Genomic DNA, 13792 nt, shown 5'->3' with positions numbered 1-13792 from the left:
TTTTACATATGTTTATTTGTTACAGCAGAACTAACTTCAATCTATCATGTATGACTCGTTTAAAAAGCTTTAACTACTTGCATCGTCAGCTTTTTTTCTATCATCTAGTTCAGCATTTTACAACAAACATTCTGAAGCATGTGGTTTAGTGGTTTTCATAGGTTCATATCTGTCTCTATATTTGTTTCATCGTAATATATTTTATTAAACTGTAAATAAGGTCATTGGTTTTCTCATTGTTTCACATTTTTATGTCGGAGCCTTTTAAAGACGACTATACGGTGTCGGTTTTCTCATTATTAAAGGCTGCATGATTCCCATTAATAATTGCTGACATTCACTAAATTTTGGCTGGTAGTTGTCTCATTGGCAGTCATATCATATCTTATTTTCATGTTATATTAACAATGCATTTGCATTTAATACATAATATATTCGTATAGGCAAACCCGTATATTATGAACAGTATTCTTGCATTGCGTTATAGATATTGCATATTTTAAGGTTTTTCTTGAAATTTTTATGCGACAACAAAACACAAAACAAAAATTGTTAAAATTCTGTACCCAATTGTTTTTGTACGCATGACTGTCAACAAAAGTGGAACAAGTGATGTAATCAACCACGGGCATTTATCAAAAAAGGTGTGAAGAATCATTTCATATTTTTTTGCAGCTGATGCGTTTCAATGATTTTACCTCCACCAGGAACAGTTAATACCAAACATTTAAAAGATAAGTATGTATTAATATATAGTCAACCTTGCTTGTATTATCTTTAAGCTTAGTTTCTAAATGTTTTACAATTGTATAAATGTACAATTTCAGAAACGATATTATACATCATGTCAGTGCTAACCCACTGAGCTGATGAAACCCTCATGTACAAAACCGTCAATCAGTAGTGGAATGCACCCAATGATATACAGATGAAAATAGCACAACATTAATTGTATTTGTCCGAATTATATGACAGCTTATTATTGTGTAGCCAAGGATTTGTAAATATCAAAAGCCGTGAATTAAGAGATTTGTGATCAAAAGCCTGAAAATAATAGCGAAATAGAAAAAGTGAATAAGACCTTGAATGGAATTGAAATAACAAAAAAAATCCATAATAAGCATTATTGCTCCCCCATAGTCGTTTGATATTGGCATAAACTTCTTTTGTTTTCAACTTGAATTCAAACCAAATATAACTAAATAAAAGGAAACCGGTGTTTCTACCTTTCAGCAATGAGAAATTGAAAACAATTCGTTTATAATTGTTATATCAAAGACCGTTTTAGATTGTAATTTTTCTGAATATCAATTATATATAATCAATTCAGAATAACAAAACAAATATTTTGTAATGAATTCTGACAGAAAAGAAATATAAATCCTAGTGTATTGGGATTTTAATCTAAAAATAATATCAATCTTATACAATTTTAATCTTTAAAAACATAAAATAGTGCAAAAAGCAAAAGAAACGAAAATACCGAACTCCCTAGAAATTTCAATTCACAAAGCCCCTTAAACACATCAAACGAAAAGAAAACAATTGTCATTTCCTGATTTTGTACAGTCATTTCATTTGGTAAGAAATGGCGGAAAAAACCGGGTTGTGTAGCTAGTTAAACCTCTTACTTTTACGACAGCCGCATAAGAGTCCATTATATTGACAGCAAGGTGTGAACAAATAATCAGACATAAAAGGTGGAAATGTCAAATAAAAGCAACAGTAATATACCGCTGTTCAAAAGTAAAAAAAAATCGATTAAGCAAAATCAAACCCGGCTCACAAACCAAATACCAAGGGCAAAACATCAAGTTTTAGAGTAATAAAACGGATTAACAGAAAAACAGAAACACCGATCTGCTACAAAAGCAAACACCGACATACATAGAAACGGACTATTTGATAATGAAATGCTAAATTCCTAACTTGGTGCAGGAGATTTACAGATAAAATGTGGGTTGAACCTGGCTTTATGGATAGCCAAACCTCCTGGTGATATAGGAATGTTAAAAATACCACTAAAATGACAACATTACGTGATAAGATTACATTTAAAATAAACGACAGAACACTCGGGACAGAGAAATACATAAATACAGAAGAGTACATTTCAACATGTTAACCACAGAAAAATAACGGGCACCTTCCACACACGGAACACAACAGAATTTTGAAATGTGCGTCATACCAAGGTATCAACGTCACAAAAAGTGACTTCATATGTAAATTTCTAAAAATAGAATAAAAAATTAGGATTAAGTTTGCAATAGTGTTATTTTATGTATTTCTAACCTTTACATGCACGTTTTAATAAACAGTTATGGTGTACCCTGTCGGGGTTTTTCTTTTGAATGAAAATTGTGTGAAAACAAACAAATTGTGTGCATTAGGTTGCTTTAAACTAAAATTCATATAAATGAACTAGCTGATAAATTATGGACAAAACCGTCAATCAGTAGTGGTATGCACCCAATGATATACAGATGAAAATAGCACAACATTAATTGTATTTGTCCGAAGACCTATTTTGAATTTAGTCTAATTATGAAATATTTGACAGCTTATTATTGTGTAGCCAAGGATTTGTAAATATCAAAAGCCGTGAATTAAGAGATTTGTGATCAAGAGCCTGAAAAGAATAGCGAAATAAAAAAAGTAAATAAGACCTTGAATGGAATTGAAATAACAAAAAAAAATCCATAATAAGCATTATTGCTCTCCCATAGTCGTTTGATATTGGCATAAACTACATGTTGGATAGGGACCCAAATTTAACTTTGCAACAGTCCACATACAGATCCCCAAAATAGTTGTTGCTAGGGTTCATAACGTGCAGAGCGCGTGACATTCTCTCTACACGAGGCATCGGATTTAACGTCAAAATCTGACTAGACGAGGCAGCGTATTTGATACATCCCGCAACAGCTATTAGGTTGCCAGCATTGGCAACGGTTTTAATGCCGGTCAGAAGATGACATGTAGTGACCATATATTCCCCAGTCACCCTTGAAGAGTAACAACTTCAAGAGCAAATAATTATGTCAACAAAGAAAGACAAAACGGCATGAAAACAAAGCGCATAAGCAACTTCGAAAGATAAGCATACACAAAAATTAATAATAATTGTTTAAAAACAATTTTGGGTCCGGCTTAATGGTTTATTATTACTTTTATCCTACAATGGGGTGTCGAATGATACATTAACAGCCACACAGATATTGCTGGCCAGTATTTGTATACTACATGTACTATACAGATATTGCTTAATGATATGCACGCTGAGCTTTCGAACAATTTTTAAGTACTGCTGTTGACGAGTGTTGTTTGAACTTTTCTGACCTCCGAATGTGTACTGCAATCTGTTTCAAATGACGTATTACTCCGTCTATGAATGTTCTTGTCTCCGATCCGCAACATACTAACACGAACAGAAGTAATAACTCCGTTTTCTACGGCTCCAATCTTCAAGTTCAAAACTTGAATGTGTTAATACATAACATACCAAATCAACCATGCAATAATATCGATAATCAGTGAACGCACGGACAGTTCGAAATTATGAAGCGGAGGACAAATCAAACATTTTTTTACTTAAATCGAACAATGTTTTGTTATTTCATTTTACTGTAGAAAGTAGTTGTAATAACAATAGCTATAGTAACTATAATAACTATATATTATTTTTGAGCGATGCATTATTAATGACCATGCGAGATTATTTCCGGCGTACTTGTCAGGAAAATGGCCATTGTTACATTATAGTTCGTTTCTGTGTGTGTTACATTTCGGTGGTGTGTCTCTGTTGTGTCGTAGTTCTCTTATGTTTGATACGTTTCCCTCAGTTTTAGTTTGTTACCCGGATTTCTTTTTTCTCTATCGATTTATGAATTTATAACAGCGCTATACACACCTAATGGCAGGATATAGACAATAACTGTTTAGTGTCTGTAGATATCGGTTGTATTTGTACTCGGTGGAAACAGCAGTAATAGCTCGCTAAAGCTAGCATTACACCTGTTTCTTAGCCTGGTACAAATACAGATGATATTTACTGATATGATCTTTAAATAACAAGCAGTTCCGGATTGTATTTACTTTATGTACTGACATGCATGCATATTCGTATTAATATTGTAGTGTGTTAGTAGTAAATGAAATAGAGAGTCAAAATCAAATTATAAAACACATCAAAACGAATGGACAACAACTGTCAAATTCCTGACTTGGTACAGGCATTTTCAAATGTAGAAAAAGGTGGATTAAACCTGGTTTCATAGCAAAGACTCATAAGTGACGTAACGATTAAAAGAGGGACGAAAGATACCAAAGGGACAGTCAAACTCATAAATCTAAAACAAACTGACAACGCCATGGCTAAAAATAAAAAGACAAACAGAAAAACAATAGTACACATGAAACAACATAGAAAACTAAAGAAAAAACAACACGAACCCCACCAAAAACTAGGGGTGATCTCAGGTGCTCCGGAAGGGTAAGCAGATCCTGCTCCACATGTGGCACCCGTCGTGTTGCTTATGTGATTACAAATCCAGTAAATAGTCTAATTTGGTAGGTCACATTCATGAAAGGGAAGGGGATTGTAGTTACGACGTAAGGAACATATCCGATATCATTTGTGGAATGGTTATTCCATAACGGTCAACCAACTCGTGATGGCGTCCGTAAAATTTACGAAGGGATGATTTCAACTTCACCATTTGGAACTCTTGGTTTAATAGCTTCCTTGTGAGCAGTAACCCTCTATCAAGAAAATCATGATGGGAAATGCAAGCACGGGAATATCGTATCAATTGGGAGATATATACCGCGTATGCAGGTGCTGCTGGAATGTTGCTACTTAGAAATGGAAAGTTCACAATTGGAAAGCTGAAATCATCTCTTTTCTCGTAAAGTTTTGTTTTCAATCGACCCTCATTGTCAATTTCTAGATGTAAGTCAAGATATGAAGCCGACTTAACTGTATCTGTAGTATCCTTTATCTCCAATTCGATGGGATAGATGCGTTCCACATAGTCACCAAATTTTAAATAAACAGTCGAGAAATTCCGTTAGTTGATGCATACGAATGCTTTCTTTTGTTTTTACACTTATTGTTAATCATACATTACGTTAGTCACTGCTTGCTTATACATTTTATATTTCTCAATTGGTGTCAGGAATGATGAATACGTAGTGACATTCAGAAACTAAATGTACGGTTCATTTGTCTATAGTCATAACCATGATTGACATTGACTGTTAGCGACTTATTTTGTGAACGCGATGCTATATGTGATGCGTGCATTTCATTCCAACTCAGCAGCCGATATTACATCTAAACCCCTGAACTATTCTGTTGTACCTGTATTTATTGCATTATTTTTCTTAATAATATATATATCACTTTTTAAAGCTGTAAAGCTATATCATCTTGTGTGACAGCACTTGGCAAATAATAGATTGCATATAAAATAAACCATAATTGTCATAAAGATTGGCACCAATACAATTTTTTTTAAAGCAGACAATACCCATTTCAAGGAATTTTGCTCGTTTACAAAAAGCCTTTTTGGATTGGCAATCGAGAAAGTTAAAAATCACAAAAAAATGAATTTTATGTATACTCGTACATTATTCGAGTTCTTGTATTTCTTTCAGTATTCTACGCTTTATGGTAGTTGATTAACAAGGAAGGTGTTTACATAGGTTTATAAATTTTAAGGATGAAATTATTCCTTTGAAAGCTTATCGGAAGCTATCGTGATTTGTTAGTATGGTGTATTTGTGTCGCTGTTAGCCACGGGCATGACCATATTCTTTCCTTCAATCCCGTTCTCTTGTCTTTGGTCAAGACATCATAGAATGCGATATTCAGAGGATTTTAATACCATTACGAATTCAGACTATCGTTTAAGCAATATTGGCTCTCATTTAAGACATAAAACGTACTTAACTTAGTATACATGAACACTTTAAATAGGAAAGTTACATTATTTAACTATAGTTAGAAATGTTAACAATTAAAGACGAACAATAGAAACACAAATAAAAAGGGAAAATCTGGAAAATTGAATACTTGCATTCACAAGAATATCAAAAGAAACATTACAAATAGTCTTTAATAGTATCTTATTTCAGTACCGACATCTCTCCAATCTTTTTGTAATTTTTCATTCTGAAAATATTGTGTCATTTTCTTGTTGCGGCGGCGTTGTAGTACGTCCTGGTTTAGGTAGCCCCATACTATGTGCTGCAAATAAACTTGAATAGGTTAAATACAACTTATTGTTATAAATACTTTTCTAATTTTATTGATCCTGACATGATGTTAATTCGGTGTATGATATAGTTTATTTGCTTTACTGCCTGTAATAAACTCTATTTATTGTTACAGAACATATAGTAAAAACAATCTCTTGGTAATATAGTTTTGTCTTTTGTTTTATTATAAATTGTTTCGAAAATAACTAAAATAAAGTATAATCCAATTTATGAACTTTTTATCAAAAAATTGATAAAAAAAGGGAGGCGATCGATACCAAATGATCATTCAAACACTTTAGAAAAAAATAAAATAAAACGCAAATAAAAAAAAACCACACCAAAAAACCCAATACTGAACAAAAAAAAAAGATCAACAGACAAGTTGGAAAGAAGACTATTTGACAAAAATATTTGACCTAAATATATATAAGTTATTTAGATTAACCAAGCTATGATGTTAAAAAAGAATAAATACACACATAAACCACAAACCTAAATTAAAGTTGTTAGCATAACAGTTTATATGAATAAGGAGTACTAATGTGACCAAAATTGAACGAGAATATTAAGAGTCACCGTGTTCGTTTTTGCTGATTTCCATCATTTTTTTATTGATGGCGCGGGTGGAGCAGGATATGCTTTCCCTTTTAGAGTACCTGAGATCAACTCCAGTTTTTCGGCGAGTTTCGACTTGCTAATTCTTTTAGTTTTCTGTGTTATATTTTGTGTACTGTTGCTTGTCTGGTTTTTTTTCGTGTTTAACCATGGCACTGTCGGTTTGTTTTCGGCTAATGAATTTGATATTCCCTTGAGCATCTTTCACCTCCTTTAATCAATTTTAAATCTGAGTATGAAAAAATAAAGAAAACAAATATGAATTTGCAGTTTAATGTAGCGTCACCACGTTATGATTATCTTGTATTTATTATCCACTTTTCATGCTTCATATTATGACTTATTGATTTCTATTGAAAAAATAACCAATGTTCTTATTCCCAAATATTTGTAAAGTATTAACAGCAATAACATATAATTTTTAATCAAATTTCTATTTTAAAACTATACTAAATTTCTCCGAATTTCAAAATATTGCCTAGTAATATATACTTTGACATCACCAGTATTTAATTTACTGTTGTAATTATTTGATTTAAGTATTTACAATTACGCCTAAGACCACATCCTTAATTTATATGTTAAGTAAATCGTCTTCTCACTTTTATCTATTAAAATGAATAATGCTTGTATTCTCAGTGTATATGCAACCAAAATTAATATGTAAAAAATAATACTTACTACATGCATAACAGTTACAACTACAAATCGATTTTCGACGTAGATGATCCCAAGTTTTGTGACATATAAATCTATCAATGCTACATTCAAATTTACTCCCACAACAGCCTCTACATCTACAGTCATCTCTATGAGTTCGACGACAATATTCTAAAGAACATTTCTGTCCTGAAGTTTGTTTCACAACTGAAATTAAGTCAAAATATTTTATGGTTTAGGTAAAACACGGGTCAGAAATGAAAGTGGCGGTGTACCAATTGTCATAAAAAGGTGTTATTAGCCAAAAATGTAGAACTTATTATTAGTATCCAAGTTAAATCAAAATCATTTGCAGATGGAAAATGAAATAGATGTTATACATTAGTTTTTTCTAAAGAATTTGATAAATTCCTTCAAGGCTTAGCTCAAAAACGGTATCTGGAATCAAAACTTTAATTGGACAACGGATTTTTTTTTAGCTTACAGTCAATAAAAGATACTTTTAAATGGTGTTAAATCTTATTAATTAGCTGATGTATCAGGTGTTCCTTTTGGAACAGTATTAGGCTTAATATTAGTTTTAATATTTATTAATGACTTACCAGAACACGTTACTTGCAATGCAAGACGTTTTGCAGATGATTGATTATTGTATAGATTTTTTAAGTTGATTTGAAAAAGTTATTAAAAAAATTAAAGTGTACTATCTCTATTTTGTCCGAATTGCAAATCCTAGCTTTTTTTACCAAGATTACTGTATTTCTAAATTTTACAGCAATATTACAAAAAACTAAATAAAATGGGAATCTAGTAAGCTTGATATATATCTAAGATAGCTGCATAGTTTGATGAAAATCCAAGTTGATTTGAAAAAGTTATTAAAAAAATAAAAGTGTACTATCTCTATTTTGTCCGAATTGCAAATCCTAGCCTTTTTTACCAAGATTACTTTAATTCTTAAATTTTACAGCAATACAACAAAACACTAAATGAAATGGGATTCAATAAGCTTGACATATATCTAAGATAGCTGCATAGTTTGATGAAAATCCAAGTTGATTTGAAAAAGTTATTACACAAATTAAAGTGTACTATCTCTATTTTGTCTGAATTGCAAATCCCAGCTTTTTTTTACCAAGATTACTTTATTTTTAAATTTTACAGCAATATAACAAAACACTAAATGAAATGGGATTCAGTAAGCTTGATATATATCTAAGATATTTGCATAGTTTGATGAAAATACAAGTTGATTTGAAAAAGTTATTAAAAAAAATTAAAGATGCCTATCTGAATTTTTATATAATAATTTTTTTTTTTTACATATTGTAAAATTAAATTCTTTCATTTCACAGCAATAAATCAAACTACCTAATAAGCTTGAATTTTGTAAGATCAATATTTAATTTAGTTAGATGGGCTGAATTTACACCAGTGAAAACTAAATTTGAAGGTCAAGACTAGTCGAGACAGGTCGAGACTGGTTGAGACTGAGTCGAGACTAGTTGAGACAGGTCAAGACAGGTCGAGCCTTGGTCAAGACCATTTCAGACTACACAAAGATCATCAAGTACTGAATCAGACTAATTAAGTAAAGTCGAGACCTAGTCGAGTACACTTAAGTACAGTTAAGTACAGTCGAGACAATGTCGAGACTAGTCGAGTAAAATGTGTGCTCGATTTTACTGGTTGAGCACAAAAACTAGTCAATTCAGACTCTGAGGAGTTTGTAGTGTTACATAACCATGTTTTGTAATCAGTTAAAGACAGTAAGTTGTAATGGTAAGTCATGATCTGGACTGGGGAACACAAATAAATAATAATAGCACCTGCAAGGCACATGAAACGTTGGGTTTTCTTCGCACAAATAAATTAAAAAAAAACCTGCACACGTAAGTTTAAAAACTTCATGTAAACATCACTTGTCCGTCCAGTCGTTGGATACTCTTCCCCTGTATGATATCCGCATAAATAGCACCACATCAGGTTGAGCCGATTCAGAGGAAAGCAGCATGAAAGACAAAACACCGGAAGAAGATTAGTAGATGATATATGCATTGCAATGGGAAAGTAAAAACAATACTAGTAGACGATAAATAGCTAGATTAACAAAGATTCATAAAACTAATTAAAGGTAAGTAGAAATTCAAAAGAACAATTTAACAGAATTTGATAGTCGCAGAGGCAACATAAATTCGGCAAATAGCAATTACTAAAGATTTCTTTGAATATTCTTTCATCCGAACAACATCTCTGGCTGGCATGCAATAACTGAAGTAATATAGGTATGTCTAACATGCTGAAATCCTTCAAAAGTCGCATATTCACTTTAACAGTTGAAACACCCACACAAACTTATTTAACCACCAAAGCCACTGTAAATAATGATAATATGGTATTCAATAGATTATTCTACGTTATTGTTCTTAGCCATTTTAATTAAAGCACTAAGTTTCCGGGCAGTTTTACACTTCTACCTATGAGTCTACCCCCGAAGTTGGATGAAGAGGAAGAAGAAGAAGAATATCGACAAACATACTGATTTATTTCAAAGGTATTGTTTCACAAGAAAATGGTATGCTTGTACTTGGTTTTTCTTTTCTGTTTTCTTTTCTTTATATACTAGTATATGGAGACTAAGATCGACAAACGGTCGCTAATGGACGTACGTTCTCAAAACAGACATCCGAATCTGCAGTCATAATGACATAAGATTTCAAATATACGGCCAATTATATGCCTTATTAATCGACGTCTGTTTTATTTTGGTTCTCAAATATACGTCCAATATTTGTGTTCTCTATTCATCCTCCTTTTTATGTATTTTCCGAATGCGAATTGCCAGTTAACTAGGGATTTTCTTATCCCAGACATATATAACATAAGTCGTATTTTGCGCATTTTGTTTTAAGTTTTGGGTCCTCAATGCACTTCAACTTGTATTTGTTTGGTTTTTAACTGTTTTTAACTATGTAGATGAAACGTGCGTTTGGCGTATTAATATTAAAATTATAAGCTTGGTACCTTTGAAAACTATTGAACAAAAAACTCAAATTGATGTAGATATAAGAATAACAACGGTTCAACTATTGAATGAACTTTTTGATTCTGTCAATTGGCATTACCATTTGTGTACTTTCAATTGTGTTGGACATCAATGAGCGAAGAACGTTTTAGAAATTCATGACGTCACATTGGACGTCGATTATAGTGTTAAAATATTGGACACTGTTAAAGAACCTGGATTCGTTTAAAGAGACGGATTTCGATTGGAGACTGATGGTCGAAGTCTATATATGAAACGTCTAGATAGTCGTCAACAATCAGTGCCAAGTGTAGATAATGATTCATGTTATCGCAAAGCATCCAATGATCGTGTAAAAATCAATAACGTCAACAAATTGATTATTTGAATTTAATTGTATTTTAAAATTAAGTATTTACAAAGGAAAACGAACACACTGTATATTTGTGGGACATTGAACCTCAACGGTCACGATGATGTGCGAATGTTTGACGTAAAAGTGTCTTTTGATCACGCGGGAGTGCAATGGTGTTATTATGACGATATCAAGTTTACAGCTCGGTACGTTGGGGTAACGCTAAAGGGCGATGATTTAAATTAAGTATATATTCAATGTTTACTATGTTCAAATGTCATAGATGCGATTTTAATGTTCTTTTTTTTTGGTTAGAAGCAGCTTTCGATGTTTTGTAAGTGAATGATCGAAAGTATAGCTAGCTTAAATCAAATATTATAATAAGTAGTAATTGCATTTCCTTTCATAACTGTTACATTGTAGTGTATATATGTTTGGAAAAAAGTAAGCCAACTTTCAAATATTCCATAGAAGCAACAAATCAAATCGGCTTGTTTGAATGAGAGTGAGGAATGAAATAGATCCCTGTAATTGGATTTTACTGCAGCTGTATAAGATATGGAATGTAGATAATGACTATGCAATAAATCAAACTCTCATAATAATAGGACATTATTATTTTTCTAAACTTAATATCATGCGTCATAAAGACAATCATACCTCAGCGTGACCATCTAACTTCAGAGCCTCAATGGCACCTCCTTCAAGTTACACATTCATAAGGATGCGAACATAATGTGGGTTTACAATATGGGTTGAGGTCTCTCTCCGTTTGGAAGTGTTGTGATTTTATAGGAAAAGTATTGCAAATGAAAATAAATTATGAGACTATTATTGCGAAAAGAAATTCATGAAGGTATGTTTGTCATTGTGTCAAATTGTAAAGAAAATTCAACGAGAAAAATATTTTTTGTATCGTATGCCCTTATATTGTTTGAATACAAGTACGCATTCCTACACAAGGATGGACCAAGACATTGCAAAGTAATTTTTCCAACGTGAATTGGTAGTTCAGTTAACATCTATATAATTCCCTTTCTTGGTATAAACAGCATGTTTGAATGAAAGGAGAAAAATGGTGTAAGCATTATAACAGCGACCCGTCAACACAACAAAACAAACAGGTTGAGTTAAACAAGTTTGAAGTATTCAATCTTTCTCCATATTTTGAGATCCTTTACCCATCTTCTTTAAATACTGATATATAATATGCAACTTACCAGTCAAGAGCAATACCAGGATAAGTAGAACCTTCTGCATATTGCGGAACAAGATAAACTCTAAATTAAAAAAATCAATTATTTTATTTCGCAATTTCATTTTGTTTTCCTTACATCATTTTTTTCCAAATTCAGATTTCAAAGTAAATAAGTTCAAAGAGAAATCATTGACCTTGTCCTTAATATGAAGTAAACCACAATTAATCATTATAACATAACATTTCCTAGGAATTACGATATAGAATTGGTGTTCTTTTAAAAGAAACTTGTTTCTATGGAAATAATTGTTAGACTTTGTTGTGAATGTGTGCACTGGTGAATAACGAGTAACGAAATATTGTTACTTTGTAGTTTGATATTTTGTATAAACTATCAGAAAAGATAAGATAAGATATTTTATCAGCAACATATCTTTGTTCTATTCATGTGTATGTGCATATATAAACATGTTATAAATAAAAAAACAAAAAGCAAACAAGACACTCAAGATAAAGCACAAGACATACCTTTTAGAAGACTTGGTTACGATCATTAGAATTGATCATACACTGTATAACTTTTTAAAACCAGAAATAATAAGATAATGTTCATTCGTGAAACATGTTGTTCATGGTTTTTCTTTAAAGGATTGAGTTTTCCTTCCTTTTTGTTTTGCATATTCAATCGTTAGCAGTTTGTACTTTTTGTTAGATCAAAATTTAGCTATTCTTTTGTGTTTTTATAGCATTTTTAAGATTGAAGAGAATTTCATTCCAATATGTGTACGCAGATTCGTACAAATACATTTTTAAATATGGGATCAGAACCAATAACTGTATTAATAGTTACATAATATATTGCATATAAATTGACATAAGAAAGTGCAGTGTACCTTGAAAGAGATACAATAACTTATCTTACTGCAGTCATCTTAAGATAGTTTTAGTATCACTCCATGACAAGTGTTCAATTTATATAGCAGCCGCTCAATACTGGATTTTGTAAAACTAAAAACTGCTGATTACCATTAAATTGAATTAACACAGTTCTTTCTGCTTTTCATGGTGATTCAAAGCTAAGTTTTCAGTGTAGAGTTTTGTGGAGTATTCTCCCCTTTTTACCATCGTTTGTCCCTTTCTATCTTCGAATTATACCTTTTCATTGTTACTTTGATTTGTCTCTATTAACAAGTTGAATAAAAGAACGACTCGTATAATGTACTCGAGATGGAATGTGGTTTTTGTTATTTTCATGACGTTGCATTATGGTATCTTAAGTGAAATACAGATTAAATTTGAAAATTTTTTTCTTAAGCAAATTGTTAGTTAAATACTTCGATACTGCCTTCAACACTTGCAGGATTTCGTTCATTAAGTTTGATTATTTTCGTTTTGTTTCACGTTTACCTTTGTTTTGTTATCTATATTACTTTAATTGGAAAGTATTTTTAATCTGCAAATAAAATTTAGTATGTGTTCTACTATAATTCTTGATTGTTCCTCTGTTAGAAGTTTAAAAGTTGGGGGTTGAAAGGTAAATACAAACTATTCTAACAACACAACTTGCTCGAGTTCATATAATAGTTCTTATCATTGAATATGTTTAGTTATATCGTAACACCGTTGTGCCTTTAGTGACAGATGTGTTGTAGTAATTAATTTATTCACAACT

The 13792-nt window shown here is 31.7% G+C and overlaps 1 long non-coding RNA gene across 1 annotated transcript; it reads right to left on the bottom strand.

Moving 5' to 3' along the window:
- Positions 1-6125: 6125 nt before the first annotated feature.
- On the bottom strand, positions 6126-12204 carry LOC139522321 (uncharacterized). The gene is made up of 3 exons (XR_011664384.1): positions 12143-12204; positions 7564-7749; positions 6126-6253 (listed from the first exon to the last, which is right to left on the bottom strand). It is a non-coding gene; the product is annotated as an uncharacterized lncRNA (long non-coding RNA).
- Positions 12205-13792: the final 1588 nt, after the last annotated feature.

Source organism: Mytilus edulis, chromosome 5 (genome assembly GCF_963676685.1).
Source record: "Mytilus edulis chromosome 5, xbMytEdul2.2, whole genome shotgun sequence".
Classification (NCBI taxonomy): Eukaryota; Metazoa; Mollusca; class Bivalvia; order Mytilida; family Mytilidae; genus Mytilus; species Mytilus edulis.
The sequence above is the reverse complement of the archived record's forward strand: the minus strand, read 5'-3'. Positions and strand labels throughout refer to the sequence as shown.